The 16659-nt window shown below is 37.4% G+C and overlaps 1 long non-coding RNA gene across 1 annotated transcript in view; it reads right to left on the reverse strand.

Moving 5' to 3' along the window:
- Positions 1–14757, reverse strand: part of LOC136793350 (uncharacterized) — a 138673-nt gene extending 123916 nt beyond the window's left edge. Inside the window, exon 1 of the long non-coding RNA XR_010838540.1 lies at positions 14603–14757. This is a non-coding gene — a long non-coding RNA (uncharacterized lncRNA). The remainder of the gene's footprint in view (positions 1–14602) is intronic.
- Positions 14758–16659: the final 1902 nt, after the last annotated feature.

The raw sequence follows: 16659 nt of genomic DNA on the forward strand, positions 1-16659 counted from the left end.
TTAAAAGCCTTACAATAACACAGATTAGTATATAATCTGATTCTAAAGGGAGAAGGGGAGGGATTAACGTCCACAGCACCAAAATCACCCATTGCCAGCCTTGTTTAAGCTGTACTTGCAAGTGATTTTTCTTGTATTTGCAAGTAATTGATGACTTGTAAATCCCTATAGAAATGATAATTATAATCCCATAGAATTTCTAATAGTGTCACTATTAGTTCTTTTAGGATAAATTTTTGGTTAATAAAATCAGTCTACTGAGAAAATCAAAGCAGAGGCTTAAAAGGTTTACTTTGTCTACAAAGGTCAAATTAATTAAGTTTCAGTTTTTTTTAAATAAACATAGTATTGATGTACCTGTTAACGACAATGATCCCTTACATTTTTTAGTGAGAATCTTGAGCCTAACAAAGGAAATTTAAAATTTTCAGGAGGTGAAATTGGAAAAGATCACGAATAATTTTCCAAAAACTGGAAATTGATAATTCAAACTATATCCATTTACATACCTAAGTGTAATGAACATCATGAATCTTGTTCATCTCTGTTAGCCTGGTACATAGTAGGTGCTTAATAAATATTGGATGAATGAACTTTGTATTGCATTCTAACGGAGAAGGAAATCACAAGGAGTGAAATGATTTAAGTTAAGCTCTGAGCAAGTACGTTGCTGTGTGTTTACCTTGAAAGGTTTGGATAGGATTAATACATTATGAAATGTGCATATTCTTTTATAGAAGACACACCATAGCTTCACTTGGGTAAGCATGTTTCTGATTTGCATGTAAATGTAAAATACCATTAGATTCTGGGACAATTCATTTAATCAGTCTAAGCCTCAGTTTCCTCATTAATAAGGTCAGGAATTTGGGTTGGGTATTCATTCCAACTCTGGCATTCTAAATTTCTGTAATTCTGGGTTTTACTTAAATAAAACAGGTTCATTAGATACCTGGGTTTTATGGTATAAATGGGAAAACCTATACTTAGTTCACAGTATCAACAGTATATAATAAAAATAATTTATTTGGCTGTGTCTTTCGTAGTTTGTGTTTTTCCTCCATCTTACTTTCCAGAACACATGCATATTTTCTTGGTATATATTTTACTTTTCTTGCAACTATACAGACAAAAAAAGTGCCAATTACTTTTTTAAAGGGTGTAAAAATGACTCCTTGCAGGAGACTTGGAAGTTATAACAATAAGGGGAATTTCTGTTTCTAAATTCAGTGTCTGTTATGGTTCCCGAAGGATTGAGAAGTGTTTTTAAAACACTGTGCAAGTTCATGCTCATGACTAATTGCTATGAAGAATATTGTGCTCATATAGTATCAGTATGTATAATTCAGAAAATCTAAATTGAAGTTTGACAGTACTTATCTCTCTTTTTTTTAATTGCCACAAAAACTATTAAATTTGCTGAAGCACAGTTTCTATGGAACCACTTCTCTGAGTTTTATCTCAGTTGTTGCACAGCACCAGGGAAGAGTATTATCTACTCCTCACACAGTCAACAAATCTAGTTTTGTGCTAGTTTCAAAAAGTTACATACACTATGTAAGGAGAAATTCACAGAAACTTAAAAAGAAACTTCATTTTAATGAAAATAGTGTCTAATAACTTGAGATTTTCTTTTTGCTCACCTATGAGTCACAAAAGAAATTGGGGGGAAATTGTTCTTTTTATTTAAAATGACCTTTGGCAGGCATGTAAACCTTATCTGGATGTATTTTAGTTAAATTCCTTGAAGTAATTCACTTCTGGACTAAGAGCAAGTAAGAAATTTCAGCCTCCAAAAGTAATTTTTCACGACAAATAACTGAAGCAAAGATTTGGAAGGAAGGTGCCATCTGAACTCAAGTTATAGCACTGATAATTTCAAGCCTGAGGAAAACTGATTATTGTGTTTGCTCATCTTAGAAGACAGGGAAATCCTAGGTAATGGGGGAGAAAAAAATGTAGTCTGAAAATCTAATTGACTGTCCATGCTTATAATAAATAATGCAAATAACAAAAACACAAAATAGGCTTCTTTAATTATCATAAAGTTATATAGTTTAAAATCTGAATCTGGACCCCTTGAAGTAACAGAATTTACTTGAGGAAGTTCTAAGTACCTCTCTTACTATAGAAAGTCATAGCAGAGTCAAAAGTCCTAGCATGAAACTGCTGAAAGTGGCTAATTAAAGTGTTGCATGACTTGACAGAGATGATAAAATATGGAGCTGCCTACCTTTAAGGAAAGAGTGGTTCATTTTCATGTCTATTTTTAACCAAGCATGAGAAAATAATGTATTTTTTAACAGAAATTCTGAAAGCTTTCAAAAATATAGAAAATAGAACTTTAATGCGTCAATTTTAAGAAAATTGAATGACATTTGACTACCTCCCACCTTTTCCTTCTCCATTTTATAGATCTGGAAACTGAGGATAAACGACCAGACCAAAGATTTCTGTTAGCTCATCTCAGGACTGGAATTTAATTTTATGACACTCTGCCATTGGTTTTCTCTCCTCACTGCATTGATTCCAATATTCAACGTTCCCTTTTTTTTCTGATATAATTTATATGATTTTTCTCTTTACTACTTACTAGGAAGCCAGATTAATTAACCAAGCATTTATGTTTGGTTTCCCAGATAATTCCCAGATGCTATGACTCTGTCCAGGATGTCAAGGTTTTACACAGTTCTGTGGGTCCTGAGAGAGGCATGGCCAAAGCCTAGATGGCAGGACCTTCTCTTTTGTCCTCCAGCCTGATATCGTCACTTGTTCTCGGATTCCCATGGCTTGGGGTTCATACCTGCCTAGTGAGCAAGATGCTGAGAAAACTCAGGTTGGGTTTTTCTGCCTGGGGATTACCTTCTGATGTTTTAATTGTTGATGCCTTGGGCTGACTTTTCATATCTGTTAACTTCCTGCAAGTTTCTGCCAATGAACATAATAAATAAAATATTCGCAAACGAAGTGGCAGTGTGGCCCAACAGTGTAGTCTGGGGGTCAAGAGATGGGATTTTGGTCTTTCACTCGATTTCTGTTCCACCATTGTACATAGTTCTGGGATAACACATGGTTTGGAAGATAGTTTTTTATGAGTTCAAATACTGGGTTCAAAGCTAGCAATACGTTCTTGAGGGAATAACTTGGGAGTGCTGTGCCTGTTTCCCCATCAACCAAAGGAGATAATAATAAAATATAAATAATAGAATTGTTGGGAAAAATGGCAATTTATTTGAAGAGTTTAGAATTATTCCTGACAAAGAGTGTCACTTGATAAAATGTAGCTATGATTATTAATATTACTGTGGTGACTTTCCACTATCCAGTAAGTAGGACTGGCATCTACTTCCATCTTAGAGAGAGTTTATTGAAATCTGCTGTGTGGAGAAAGGATGGGTTTTTGAGTTAGATCTTAACTTGCATTTGAAATAGCAATTATACAAGCTGAAATATCAGTTATACAAGCTACTAGGTATATCAACTCTGGATAAGTTATTCACTCTTTCACAGCCCTCGTAGTCCTCATCTGTGAAACGGGGATTTTATCAGAGAATTGTTTTAAAAAAATAAAATGAAAACTGATAGTGAGAGCAAGAGAGAGATTGATTGTGTTTTTGTCAAGTGGTGATGTGGAGGTAAGCCTTATGGAAAATGTGTGTGTGGGATGCGCTGGGGTTGGGGGGGGGGACTAACGCAATTGAGAATACTGTAAAGTTTTTAAGGAAATAATTTATTTCTGAGCATATTTGTGTATTTAGTAGTACTTCAGGAAGTTTTGTAGGTGTGACATAGAAAATAAATTGCCCAAATAAAAATTAAATAAGACATTATCTCTGTTACTCCGTTTAATGTAAAACAGTATCCTTGGCAGTTTGCAGTTGCTTGTGAGTATAGTATGTGTGTTAAAAAGCCCAGAGGTCTTTGGAAATTTGAATCCTCATAGCTAATAAGGAACACAAATGGAAATGATAATGTTGCAGTTTCAGTACACTGGGGTTTGGATTATTTTATAATTATGATGTTATGGTTTTCTCTTACTAAAATACTAACAATTCACTAGGCCAGAAAAGCCTAATAAGTTGGTGGCATGCCAACTATGGTGAGCACATCGTTTGATTTGCTCCTATGGTTGCAGAGAATTTGAGTATTTCTGAAGCAGAAACAGAGAAAAGAAGGCTTATTTAAATAATAAGATCCAGAAGTGAAATAGCGAGAAAAAAAAAGAAAACTCTCCTGGTGTTCGGGGCCCGTGTGTCTCTGGTCCAAAATGCTCTCACCTATGAAGGCCCTCTCCAGAAGTATAGCTCCCATGAGATATTCAGAATGACACCATCAGTGATTACACTTGTCCAATGTTTCTTTTTTCAACATAAAAATATTTCTCCAAAAGATAGTACATCAAGTCTCTTATATTGTTATTTAGTTTCTTACTAATTGATTTCCCCCCCAGAGCTAAAGAAAGGGGCTGAGAGAAGGGGAGTGGAGAAGAACCAGGGAGTATTGTAGATTATATAACTGCTCAGAAATATTTACTTATTCCTGCCTCTCCTTATTCAGGGGTGGAGTATATTTCCCTATCATTTGATTTTTGGGTTTATGTGACTTGTGTTGACCAGTAGAATGCAGCAAAATTGACAACATAACCGGCCTGAGCCTTGGTCTTAGAGGGCTTCATGGTTTTTTGCTTTCAGTCTCGTGGTTCTGCCATTGCCATGGGGATATTTCTGAGCTTGCCTGTCAGTTCAACAAGGAAAAAAAAAGATACATGAACAGAGCTCCTCCAGTCAAGTCCAGTCTAAATCAGGTGATCCCTAGCTTAGCCATTTATGCATAAGAAATAAATGCATAGTATTGTATGTAACTAGGATTGAGTGTTATCCAGTGTGTCATAGCAATTGATAACTGATGCAGTAGGGTGTGCTAAAAACCAGTATAGCCTTCGCCACAATTTCTCAAGTTCCTTTCCCCTCACATGAGGCCTGAAGAAAGTCGTTGAAGGGAATATAGTATAGACATAACTCTACTAGAGTCTTTATTCATTTTCCAGGCCTAAGTAAAGCATCCATGATTAAGTTTTCTCTTGAAGTAGATCAAATTGCCTCCTTAAAGCTTGCTGTTTTTAGTTGCATCTGTTGTTTTTAATGCACATCTTTCATGAAGAATCTTTAAAAAAAACCAAATGATCAGTGAAGGGTGTTCTACTTGTCTCTTTTGTTCTAGTTTTCTTGAATCTTCTCATGGTAATTTATACAAACTGATTCTTTGTCTAGGATTGTCTATTCAAATCCCAGGTCCTTAGTCTTAATATTTAGTCTTCTTTAGCTCATTGTTATTTACTATTTTGAACTGTGTGCAGGAAAAAAATCATCATTATTGGAGATTTTAAAAAGTGGATGAGATGGAAAGAGAGTAAAGTATATTCATCTTTATTTTGATCCTTTCAGACGTGCTCTTTCACTATTTGTAAAACTTAGAAGATTGAGCACATCTTATGAGGGCATCTCCAAACTCTCTTTAATCTCTATAAACGTACGTCAGTTACAAAAGAAACAAATTCAGTCAAAACTGTAGGTAAAAACATTAGCTTACTCTTCCTCTGTTTAGTCAGGTGAATTTTGCCCTTGTTTTGTAAAGGGAGACACTAGAATTTAGTCACTTGATAAGTTATGAAAAAGTTTCAATATGTTAAGTGGGGTATCTTAGTGGAAAAAGCAGAACTTATGTAAGATTTTTCCTACATATCTCTGGTATTTACATGGTTTATTCTAAAATTGACCCACACTGTTATTTTTCAAAACATAGTTTTCTCTTATTCAGGGCTCTTCCCTTTATGGTGTTATTGTAACTTGACAATTATGAGTATTATCATAGTGATCCTTTTTTACTACCCAATATCAATTCCATTGGAGAACTTTTACATGCTCCCAAAAACTCTTTCCTACTCCCACTTTTAAATTTGATCCAACTTTCATCAATCCATTCTCCACTTAATAATCAGTGATATTTTAAAATTTAAATCAGATTATCTCATTTTTCTTTTTGCTTAAATTCTTCAGTCACTTCCAATTTCACATGGAATAAAATTTAATGTCTTAAATGAGGTCCTAAATTCTCTATCTTTCCTGCTTTTCTTTTATGTCAGCCTCACTATATTCTTTTATATCTTCTGAAAACCCCTTTTCTGGAAAACTCTTTTCTCATCTCAAGCCTTAGCAAGTAGTATTTGCAAAAACATGGAAGTACAGGAATGTATGGAAAATTCAGGGGCTTCCCTGGTGGCGCAGTGGTTGAGAGTCCACCTGCCAATGCAGGGGACACGGGTTCGTGCCCCCGGTCCGGGAAGATCCCACATGCCGCGGATCGGCTGGGCCCGTGAGCCATGGCCGCTGAGCCTGCGCACCCGGAGCCTGTGCTCTGCAACGGGAGAGGCCCGCATACCGCAAAAAAAAAAAAAAAAAAAAAAAAGAAAGAAAATTCAGGAAAGGAAAAATTGTTCATTATGAATGTGGCATAGGGACATATCAGGAGTGGTCGCAAAGATTAGCTTGTGTTTGCTCACATGCTACAGAAAATGCTTGTGTTTATGTCAGCACATGTGATAATATATGCATTACACAAGTGCATATATATCATGTTTTTCTTGGTAAATCAAGATAAAGTGTAATAAATTCAAGTTGGCAGGTGTGATCAAATTTTTTACCATACAGGTGATATAAATTATTTAACCTCTTTGAGCCTCAGGTTTCTCATGCAAAAAAGAAGAAGAATACCTACTCACAGGGTTGTTGTATTTCAGAGATTTCTTTTTGTAAGGCGCACCAAACACTTGGCACATTGGAGCTATTCTATGCACATCAGGGAGTTAAATGTAGAGAGGAATGTTAAACAAAAAACACAGATTTTACTCCCAGTGAGATTTAAAACTCTCAGAACAGAAATCTTTACAAGGCAAAAGGGGTAAGTACTCATTAACCTACTCATCTTTTAATATGACTAAAAATAGTAAAACTTTCTGGACTGAGAATTCCATATCCCAAATGCAGAGTCCTGCCATGAGGTCACTGAGAAAAGCTTTGATGGTGAGCATTGACCTCAAATATTTAAAGAACTAAATTCACCATGTTTGTGTGGCCAGGACCCGTGCCCCTTTAGATTCAAGACACTGTATATTTCTCTGTGATTAAGCACATGTTACAATATCAACTAACTTTTTTTTTTTTTTTTTTTTTTTTTTTTTTTTTTTTTTGCGGTACGCGGGCCTCTCACTGTTGTGACCTCTTCCGTTGCAGAGCACAGGCTCCGGACGCGCAGGCTCAGCGGCCATGGCTCAGGGGCCCAGCCGCCCCGCGACATGTGGGATCTTCCCGGACCGGGGCACGAACCCGTGTCCCCTGCATCGGCAGGCGGACTCCCAACCACTGCGCCACCAGGGAAGCCCTCTACTAACATTTTTAACTTGATTGTCTTTTGGTAACAAAGCTTCCAGGAGCGCCTGAGCCAGCTATGCCATTCAGAAAAACAGCTTAAAATTATGACACTAGTTTAGTTTTAAAAATATTATGAGCCACTCAGGTAATGGAGACTATTGTAATGCCTAAAGGAAATGAATATAGAAAGCATCTAAGAAAACAAGTTAAGAAATTTGTAGTCTATGTATCACTTTGCAAAGAGCTCAAAAGTTTAGACTTTAAAAAATAAACCGAATCCTATCCTTTACAAATTTGTCACAAAACTTACGAGTACAGACTTTTTACCCAATTGTTAATGCCTCTTGTAACTACTGTAAATGCAACTTGTATTGTAATATTCTAACATTCAAGGATTTTATTTTGGCCAGAAACCATAATTGGAGAAGAAGGATATTAAAAACAAATTCAACCTCAAAAAGTTGAAGATTTACTTTGATACTAACTGGGAAAGGCCTAATATAGTAGAATGCAAATATTAATCATGAGTTTATAAACTACATAACACATTCAATAATAATTTCATTTTACAGAAACGTTGTATTTTGATTTAGTTTATGCCAGACCACAGACTCAGTCCAAGGAATTTTCTATGGCGCAACTACTCACTTGGAAATACAAGGTTTCTCTAGAATAGAAGCTTAACTACTGTATTCTCACTGATATTTGATTGCTCTAAATGAGAGAGAAGTAGAGATAGAATGAATATAGCACTGGCTTAGTTCACTACATTTGGTGTGAAATGTAGGTTTAAATCCAGGGTAGTAGTTTCATGACACTGGACAAATTACTTAACTTCTCCATGTCTTAGTTTACTTCTGGGGATGATATTAATGGTCCTCACAATTATTTGATGAGATAATAGCTAGAAGTTGTGTGTGTTGTAGTAGCAGATTGAATTCCCCCGAAAGCTAACTCTGACTTGAAGATTAAGTTCATTATGGAGTATTCTTGGGATAAACACTGTGGAGGGAATATGCAGAAATGGGATTAGGCAGAGGTAGAAGCTAAGTGGCAATGTGGTATCAGTGGAAGCCTCAGCCAGCCCGTGGGGAGTTCTGTAGATAGGATGAATCTTCAGAGGAGTCCTGAGTTTGGATGAGAGAAATGAGTCGTTTTACCCCCTCATAGATCAGTCATAAGATGTGGGCCATCTGGAATGGTGGAACGACCTTGGATGAGGCTGTTCACTTCAGCTGAGGCAATCATGGAAGAGGGTTTGGCAGCTTGAGGGCTGTCAGTCATTAGCAGTACTTCCAGCACCTGGGGTAATTGACCCTTCCTTTCTGAAGGGGATCTGGGCAGCACTTCAGTTTCCACTACAGTTAGTCACAAAGTCAACTGTAAGTGTTTAACAGTATATGTTATTATGAGAAGGGTCATCTTTCATATTTCAAAGAGACTTTAGAAGTTCCATCCTGCCTCTTTTTATTCAGCTGCACTATTTTTGTATTTGAATTTGCTCTTCTATATTGGGTCAGGCACCCTATGAGGTATCTTGCATGTCTTATATCATTTAATTTTCATAATAACCTGGTAAATTGGTATCATTTTCAACAAGTTACTAGAGGAAACTGTTGTCAAAATGGAGGGTATAAGCGTTTAAATTTACGAATCTAATATACAGTGAAACATGAATTCAACCCCAATATTTTTTTAAATCTAAAGCCTATATTTTATTGAGGACTTTGGTGTGGTTGGACTTTGCTATAATTTATAACTTAAGCTATTTTGACAAAATATTTCAATGCCTATAGGGATTTTAATTTAGCATATGCTGTCGGGAACAATTATCATATTAAGATTAAATGTTAAGATCTTTTAATTTTTTATATAATTTTATAAGTAGGTTAATTACATGAATTTAGTTTAATTATTAAAACTTGTGTTTAATTTGGATAGACAGGTAAACCTAGAATTTTCCTGAATATCTGACAAATATTCTCATATCTTATATAAAATATTTTGGCGCCATAATTTCTTACTATGCTATTCACTCATTTTGACCTAGAAACACAAGTGAACTGATTAAAATAAGGATTTACCTAACTGTTAAATACCAGTGTCCAAAATAGAATGAATCAGAAATATCACAAGATATAATGTGACACACACATTAGGTGGTCTTTAAACAAATACACTTTGTTCTTTGAGATACACTAGATAGAGGAGCATAAGCAGTACACCATGAGAAGATAGAAGAGAACAGCTGGGTTTTTCAAGTAGCTCACTCATGAAAGGCAGGTGAGTGGGTGGTGTATTCAGTTAAGGGATTGAGGAGTTAAGGACATTTCTCCATAACCGAGGGCTCAGAGAAAAGCCTTGGAGGTACAGAGAAAGTGAAAAGGAGATCCAAGTGAGAAAAAGCACAATGTATTGTGGGCATACAAGTCTAGAAGCAGACAGATAACAGGGATCGCTTTTGACTTGGCCTGTGACCAAGGATTGCAATCATATGAAACATGTTGGGGTTGGCTATTTTATTTTATTTAAAAAATTATTTATTTATTTTTTTGGCTGCACCACACACCATGTGGGATCTTAGTTCCCTGACCAGGGATTGAGCCCATGCCCCCTGTAGTGGAAGCACAGAGTCTTAACCACTGGACCGCCAGGGATGTCCCTGGGGTTGGCTATTTTAGAAGGCTTCCAAAAGCGTTATTCTCAGCAGTTTAGTGATAGAAAGAAACAGCATCGGCCTCCAGGTTATGGGATCAGAGATCAGCTTCATCACATGAGAGTTACTAGAAGTTTCCCCCAGGTTGTGGCACCAGGTTTTTAGACAGTTTTAGCCCCTGAGAGTGGTATGACCTTTTCTTAAAAATCTTTCGTGAGTGTATCTTCAAGGTATTTTAGAAGTAGATTGGAATTTATTGCATTGGGGCCTGGATGTAATAGTTAAGATGAATTTTAAACAAGAAATTCTTGGAGCGACAGGTCATTCCCAACTTGGCTCCCCTTCCCAACAAGAACAACTAAGAACTATTCATGGACAAGACGCCACTGAGAAAATCCTAGAACACAGTGGTGAAGTTAAAGCACCCCCTGTATCACAGAGGCCAAGACAGAACCGATCAGAGGATAAGACGAGCAGTTACATGCTGACCTCAATGTCCCTCCGGCAGGCTGGCCCAGTGACCAAGCCCCACAGATTCCCCCACAATCCCCATGAGGTGAGAGCAGAGTGGGGGCTGCCAAGAAGCGACCAAAAGTGCTAAGGAAGCTGGATGTCGCAAGAACTGTAGGCTCAGAGGTCTCCCCTACAGTTCTTAGCCTACAGTTCTTAGCACTGTGGGTCACTTCTTGTCAGTCCCCACTCTGGTCTCGCTTCATGGAGATTGTGGGGGAATCTGCGGGGCTTGGTCACTGGGAATCTGATTGCAACTGAGAAGTGGGGAGGAGCTCACAACAACCAGCACTTAGATCTGAGCAGACCAACTTCCTACCTACAGTACCCAAGTTGTAGTCCCAACCAGCAGCTATGCTCATTTACAGAGCCAAGTGGGACAGTTTGACCAAGGAATGGGGAGGGGTGCAGATATGCCTGATTTGGGTCCTCAAAGGAAGAGCCTTGGCGGCCCCGGAGCCTGGTCTGCCTCGCCCCCTGCCCACCCAGGCAGAGGAGGTGTCTAGCCACACCCCTGCTGAGTGTAGCTCCCAGCCCTGCCCGACCAGAAATCCTGTCTGGAACATGTGGAAGCTGTGTAGCCCAGCAACACTCAAGTGGAGAGTCTGGAAGACAGAACTGATCTTCTGCAGAGCAAAGCCAGTGGCCCCATTCAGCTAAGGAACTTGGGGGTACTGGTTGGGTTGAGTCAAGACTGCAAAGAACCTCGCTAACTTTGGAGTCAGTTCTGCCAAGACAGGGAAACTAATTTGTAGCCCCACCTATGGTTGAATACAGCCTTCAGCCCATCTGACTAGGGAACCTAACCAGAGCACACTGGAAGCTGCAGAGCCTATTCAACAGCCCTGCTTACAGTGTCACTTGAACAGAGAGCACTACCAGTGGCTTTCCCTATCTGCAGAACAAAACTGGTGTCCCCATCTGGCTGGGGAATTCAGTGCATATTCTTGCTTGATTCAGGTCAGTGAACAGAGAGCACTGCAGGTCTTAGGGCTGTTCTGCTGCCCGCCAAGTGCAGGGAAACTAATTCATGGTCCCACCTACAAGAGTATAGTACCCAGCCCTATTATCTAGGAAGCCCAACCAAAGAACCCAGACAACCATGGAGCCCATCCTACAGCTTCGCTTGGGCAGGGAACAAAGCCAGCAGTTCTATCCAACTGTCTTCAGCGAGCGGCACCACCCCAACCCCACCTCAGAGCTTGGGCAATGGCCTTGCCCCCAGATAGAGCCCATTGGTAAGCTCCACCTGCCCAAGGACATTACCAGCTGACACATCCAGAAACCCAAAGTGAGCTGCATGGTAGAAAACTGTCTCTGCCAAACACATTAGGGTGGTCCAATGTATGCAAATAAATAAATGTGATACATCACATTAATAGAATGAAACATAAAAATCATATGATCACCTCAATAGATGCAGATAAAGTATTGGACAAACTTCAACATCCTTTCATAATAAAAACTCTCAACAAATCAGGTATAGAAGGAACATGACAAAATAAAGGCCGTATATGACAAGCCCACAGCTAACATCATACTCAGTGGTGAAAGGTTGAAAGCTTTCTTGCTATGATCAGGAAAAAGACATGGGTGCCCACTGTTACCACTTACTGGAAGTCCTGGCTGGAGTATTAGGCAAGAAAAAGAAATAAAAGGCATCCAGATCAGAAAGGAAGAAGTAAAATTGTCTCTGCTTGCATATGATATGATCTTATATATAGAAAATCATAAAGATTCTACAAAAAGTGTTATGTCAACAAATTCAGTAATGTACAACCTGGTAACTATAGTTAATAATACGATATTAGTTAAGTACTTGGAAATTGCTAAGAGAGTAGATCTTTAATGTTATCACCAAAAAATGAAATGGTAATTATGTGAAGTGATGGAGGTGTTAACTAACCCTACTGTGGTAATAATCATTTCTCAATATATAAGTATCAAATCATCACATTGTACATCTTAAACTTATACCAAATTATATGTCAATTATATCTCAATAAAGCTGGAAAATAAATAAAATTCAGTTCCTCCCAAGAGGCCAATCCTCAATTAGATAAGGAGCTCAGCCAGAATGAAACTCAATGCACTGCTTCCTTCTTTGAGAAAGTCATACCATGAAAAATAGAAAGCTGGCTGAACGAAATAGTGTGCTTAGTGATATAGCTGAATTACATTTTGGCATAAGCTCCTTATCTCATTGTAGTCTAGTCATGGACAGGCAGCCATTAACTTGGTGTAGCAAAGTTTTACCTGTATCATTTAATTTAATCCTCAAATCCATGCTATGAGAAATAATTATTAATCTCCTTTTACAGGGAATTCAGATCCAGAGAGTTAGTGTAATTCACTCTCGTGTCTGCAATTAGCAAGTGCTGGTCAAGGATTTTCAATGCAGACTGACTGCATTGTCCTCCTGTTTAATTATTGTGCTTTACTGACATTTCAAATATAAATGGGCTTTAGAAGCTTTTACACGATAATTTTTAAAATGAAATCTCATGTGTGTTCCAACACATAAAATAGATAAAAGTGGATGTATCTGGTTTGACTTGGGAAAGCAGGGAATTTGATATCTTACTTACTCAGACTCTATCAGCCCCATCTGTCTTGTTTTGTGTCTCTAGACACAGCTTGGACCCCTCTAGACTAGATTATACTGGAGACTGGCATAGTTATTAGAGCACAGACAAGTTTTATTTTGTTCACTTGATAACATAACCAAGGTATGCATGTAGTACACAAAATACAATTTCATTTTGTGTATCAGACCTATAGAGAACGAAAGGAAATCATTATTCAAAAGTCTGGGGCAACGCTGATAGAATCAACCCAAGATCATCAATCTGGGAATATCTTATTCTTGTTTCAATGGCTCCTTTAAGTCTCTCTTTACCATGCTTTTGTTGATGCAAACAATCATTTGGGAAACCCAAATGTGATAAAAGAAGCACAATTCCTCAGTCTATGCAGGTACATGTTAATTCCATTGAAAAAATTTTTTCAGAGGATGTTGAAAGCATATCAATACCTCTACCATTTTATGATGAACTCCTTGTTAGGGTCAGTTGCCTCAGGTTAATAAAAGTGTAAATATGTTGTTTCTTTCAGTGAAATTAGCTCCTTTTAAGGCCTGGAGGGATAACGTTTGAATTGCATCTATGATTCGTGATGTTTATGTACTGAAGTTTGCATACAGCTGAGGTTCTACATTGTATTAAGGGAATGATCAACAAATCTGTTAAGATTACATTTCTTCCAGGCAAATCTTAGGATAAAAATGTAGAGTTAACAAAGAGACTTTGCAATGTGAAAATGTAGTATACGAAAATAACCATATTAACATAAAATATTTATATGTCCCAACCTTATTTTCAGTAAAATAATTTTATACCATATAACTATTCTTAATAAGTGACCAAGTAAAATACCAGCCCATTGATACTAATTATTTGACTTATCTCCCTCAAAATATTTCTTAAAGTATGCTTCCATTACTAAAACCATACTGAAAAAGCCACAAGCATCATTCAAATAAAAATGTCTGATTATGCAGTTCACCACCAAGAGGAAATGCATTATTAATTATCAGAGCATTTGCTAGTTGCACTCACATTCTGCTTGGTAGTAGTTACTGCCATTTGCCATTCCATAATTTACACTCCACTCAGACCTAATTGCTTGCAGCTTCTAAAACAAACAAAACTGTTTTTAATCTTGGGTGCCTGCTGACACAGTTCTTTTTATCTTTTACTCTACTCTTAATAGAGTAATTAATGCTCTCTGCTATAATAAAATTCCCACTATCTCATTGCCTTAACCTACAAAGATTTAGTGCATTTTATCAAATCTAAGCTGCCATCTATTGTAACGTGCATTGTTTTGTATAGTGCCAAGGAAGAAAATGAATTCTCCCAGTTAAGTTATGGTACCTTGCTTCCTTATCACTTTAATTTTAAGAAGCATCCTTATAATAGAGAAATTAAAATGTAAGGAGGAAAAGTACCTGAGAATCAATGATACTGCATTCTCCTTGTGCATAGTCTACTGAAGATCATCTAACTGGAAAGGGTCTCCGTCAGGCTGTGACTAAGGTATCCTGGCTCTTTCCATCTTGAGGCTCCACTGTCTCCTGGCGACTTCTGAGTTCTCCATAGGATCCTGTCCATTGAGAGAGATTAGCAAGAAGTCATGAGAGAGAGAGAGAGAGGATGGCAATCGTTGTTTCAAATGTCAGGTCTAGGACTGTCTTACATCACTATCACTCACATCCCTTTGGCAGCACTGATCGCATGACACATCTAGATTTACGAGGAGGAGAAACGTATTTTTCCTGTGGTCCAGGAGGAAAATGAAATGCTGTGAATACCACATGGTATCACTACTCCAGTTCAGCCCCTATCACTTCCACTCATCCATTGTTCACAACTTAGCACAAGAATCACCTTCTCTGTTCAAGTTTTTCTTACTCATTACTCTCCCAAGTTAAAATGTCTACTCTTCCTTTTGTGCTGTACTGATTTTCTTTTTTTAAAATTTAATTTTATTTTTTTATACAGCAGGTTCTTATTAGTTACCTATTTTATACATATTAGTGCATATATGTCAATCCCAATCTCCCAATTCATCCCACCACCACCACCCCACCCCACTTTTCCCCCTTTTTGTCCACACGTTTTGTTCTGATTTTCTGACATAAAATTAATAACCCTGTATGTTTGCATCAGACAGTGTCATCGTCTGCTAGGGCTGCCATAACAAAATACCACAGACTGAGTGGCTTAAACAACAGAAGTTCATTTTCCCAAAGATCTGGAGCCTAGAAGTCCAAGATCAAGGAGCCAGTAGGGTTCCTTTCTGGTGAGACCTCTCTTCCTTGCTTGCAGACATCTGCCTTCTCACAGTTTACTCATGAGTCCTTTTCTCTGTGCGTGTGCACCCACCAAGAGAGAAATCTCTCTGGTGTCTGTTCCTCTTCTATAAGGACCCCAGTCCTATTGGATTAGGGCCCCATCTTTATGACCTCATTTAACCTTAATTACCTCCTTAAAGGCCCTATCTCCAAATACAATGACATTGGGAGGTTAGGGCTTCAACACAGGAATTTTGGAAAGACGCAATTCAGTCCATAACAGATACCAAGTCCTTTTAAATGAGTGGATCCCTCTGCCTGGAAGAATTTAGAAAATTAAAACATTTGTTTTAGTTTAATTGGAATTAAATTGGAAGATGATGAAGAAGGGAAACTGTTGGGTTCTAGTTCTAGAATTTACGCCATTTATCTGTGTGATTTTTAACCCTTCAGACACAAGTTTCTTCATCAAAAATTTTAGGGATTACAACAGATGGGTCTTTAAGTTTTCTTGAATGCTAAAGTTTTTTAATCTATTTGACACCCACAATAAAAATCAATGAAAGATCTTAATTCTCAATCAGGGCTCACAATTTTGATGTACATACATCTTTTAAAGCAACAGATCATACTCCTGTATTGGGTCACAATTTACATTTATGCAAATTCATGATTGAATTCATGATTCCTGGCTTTGTAACTATATCCTACCACCTGCTGAAGACACATAATGCTATTCCAATTTCCCTTGCTATTGACTGGGTTGAAGTATAATATATTCTAATAATTATTTGCCATCAGGGAATTCTTTAGCAAGTCTTTCCTCAGTTATTCCATTTCTGCAATACAGATGTGGAGATTTTTCATTTTTCAAAACACTAATGAATAAAATTCACATAAAGCTATCTTTCAAAATATAAGGAATTCATCTCATTTGAATTCTACCAAGGTCACCAGTGACTCTAAATGTTACTTGAAAAAACGCATTTAAGTTAGAATGTGTTGTTAGAAAAGCAAAAATCAGCTAGAGCATTGTGAATAAGGGATAATGATAAACAATATTTCACCATATAGTTAGAAGTCATCAGCAGTAGTAAGTTAATACTATTAGTTTTGAGGCTAGTTATAGTTAGTATCTTTATAAAAATACATTAAGAAAACAAAAGAATGCTAATTTACTTTTCTAAGTAGGAAGAAGTTAGAATAAAATA

Source organism: Kogia breviceps, chromosome X, assembly GCF_026419965.1.
Source record: "Kogia breviceps isolate mKogBre1 chromosome X, mKogBre1 haplotype 1, whole genome shotgun sequence".
In the NCBI taxonomy this organism is placed as follows: domain Eukaryota; kingdom Metazoa; phylum Chordata; class Mammalia; order Artiodactyla; family Physeteridae; genus Kogia; species Kogia breviceps.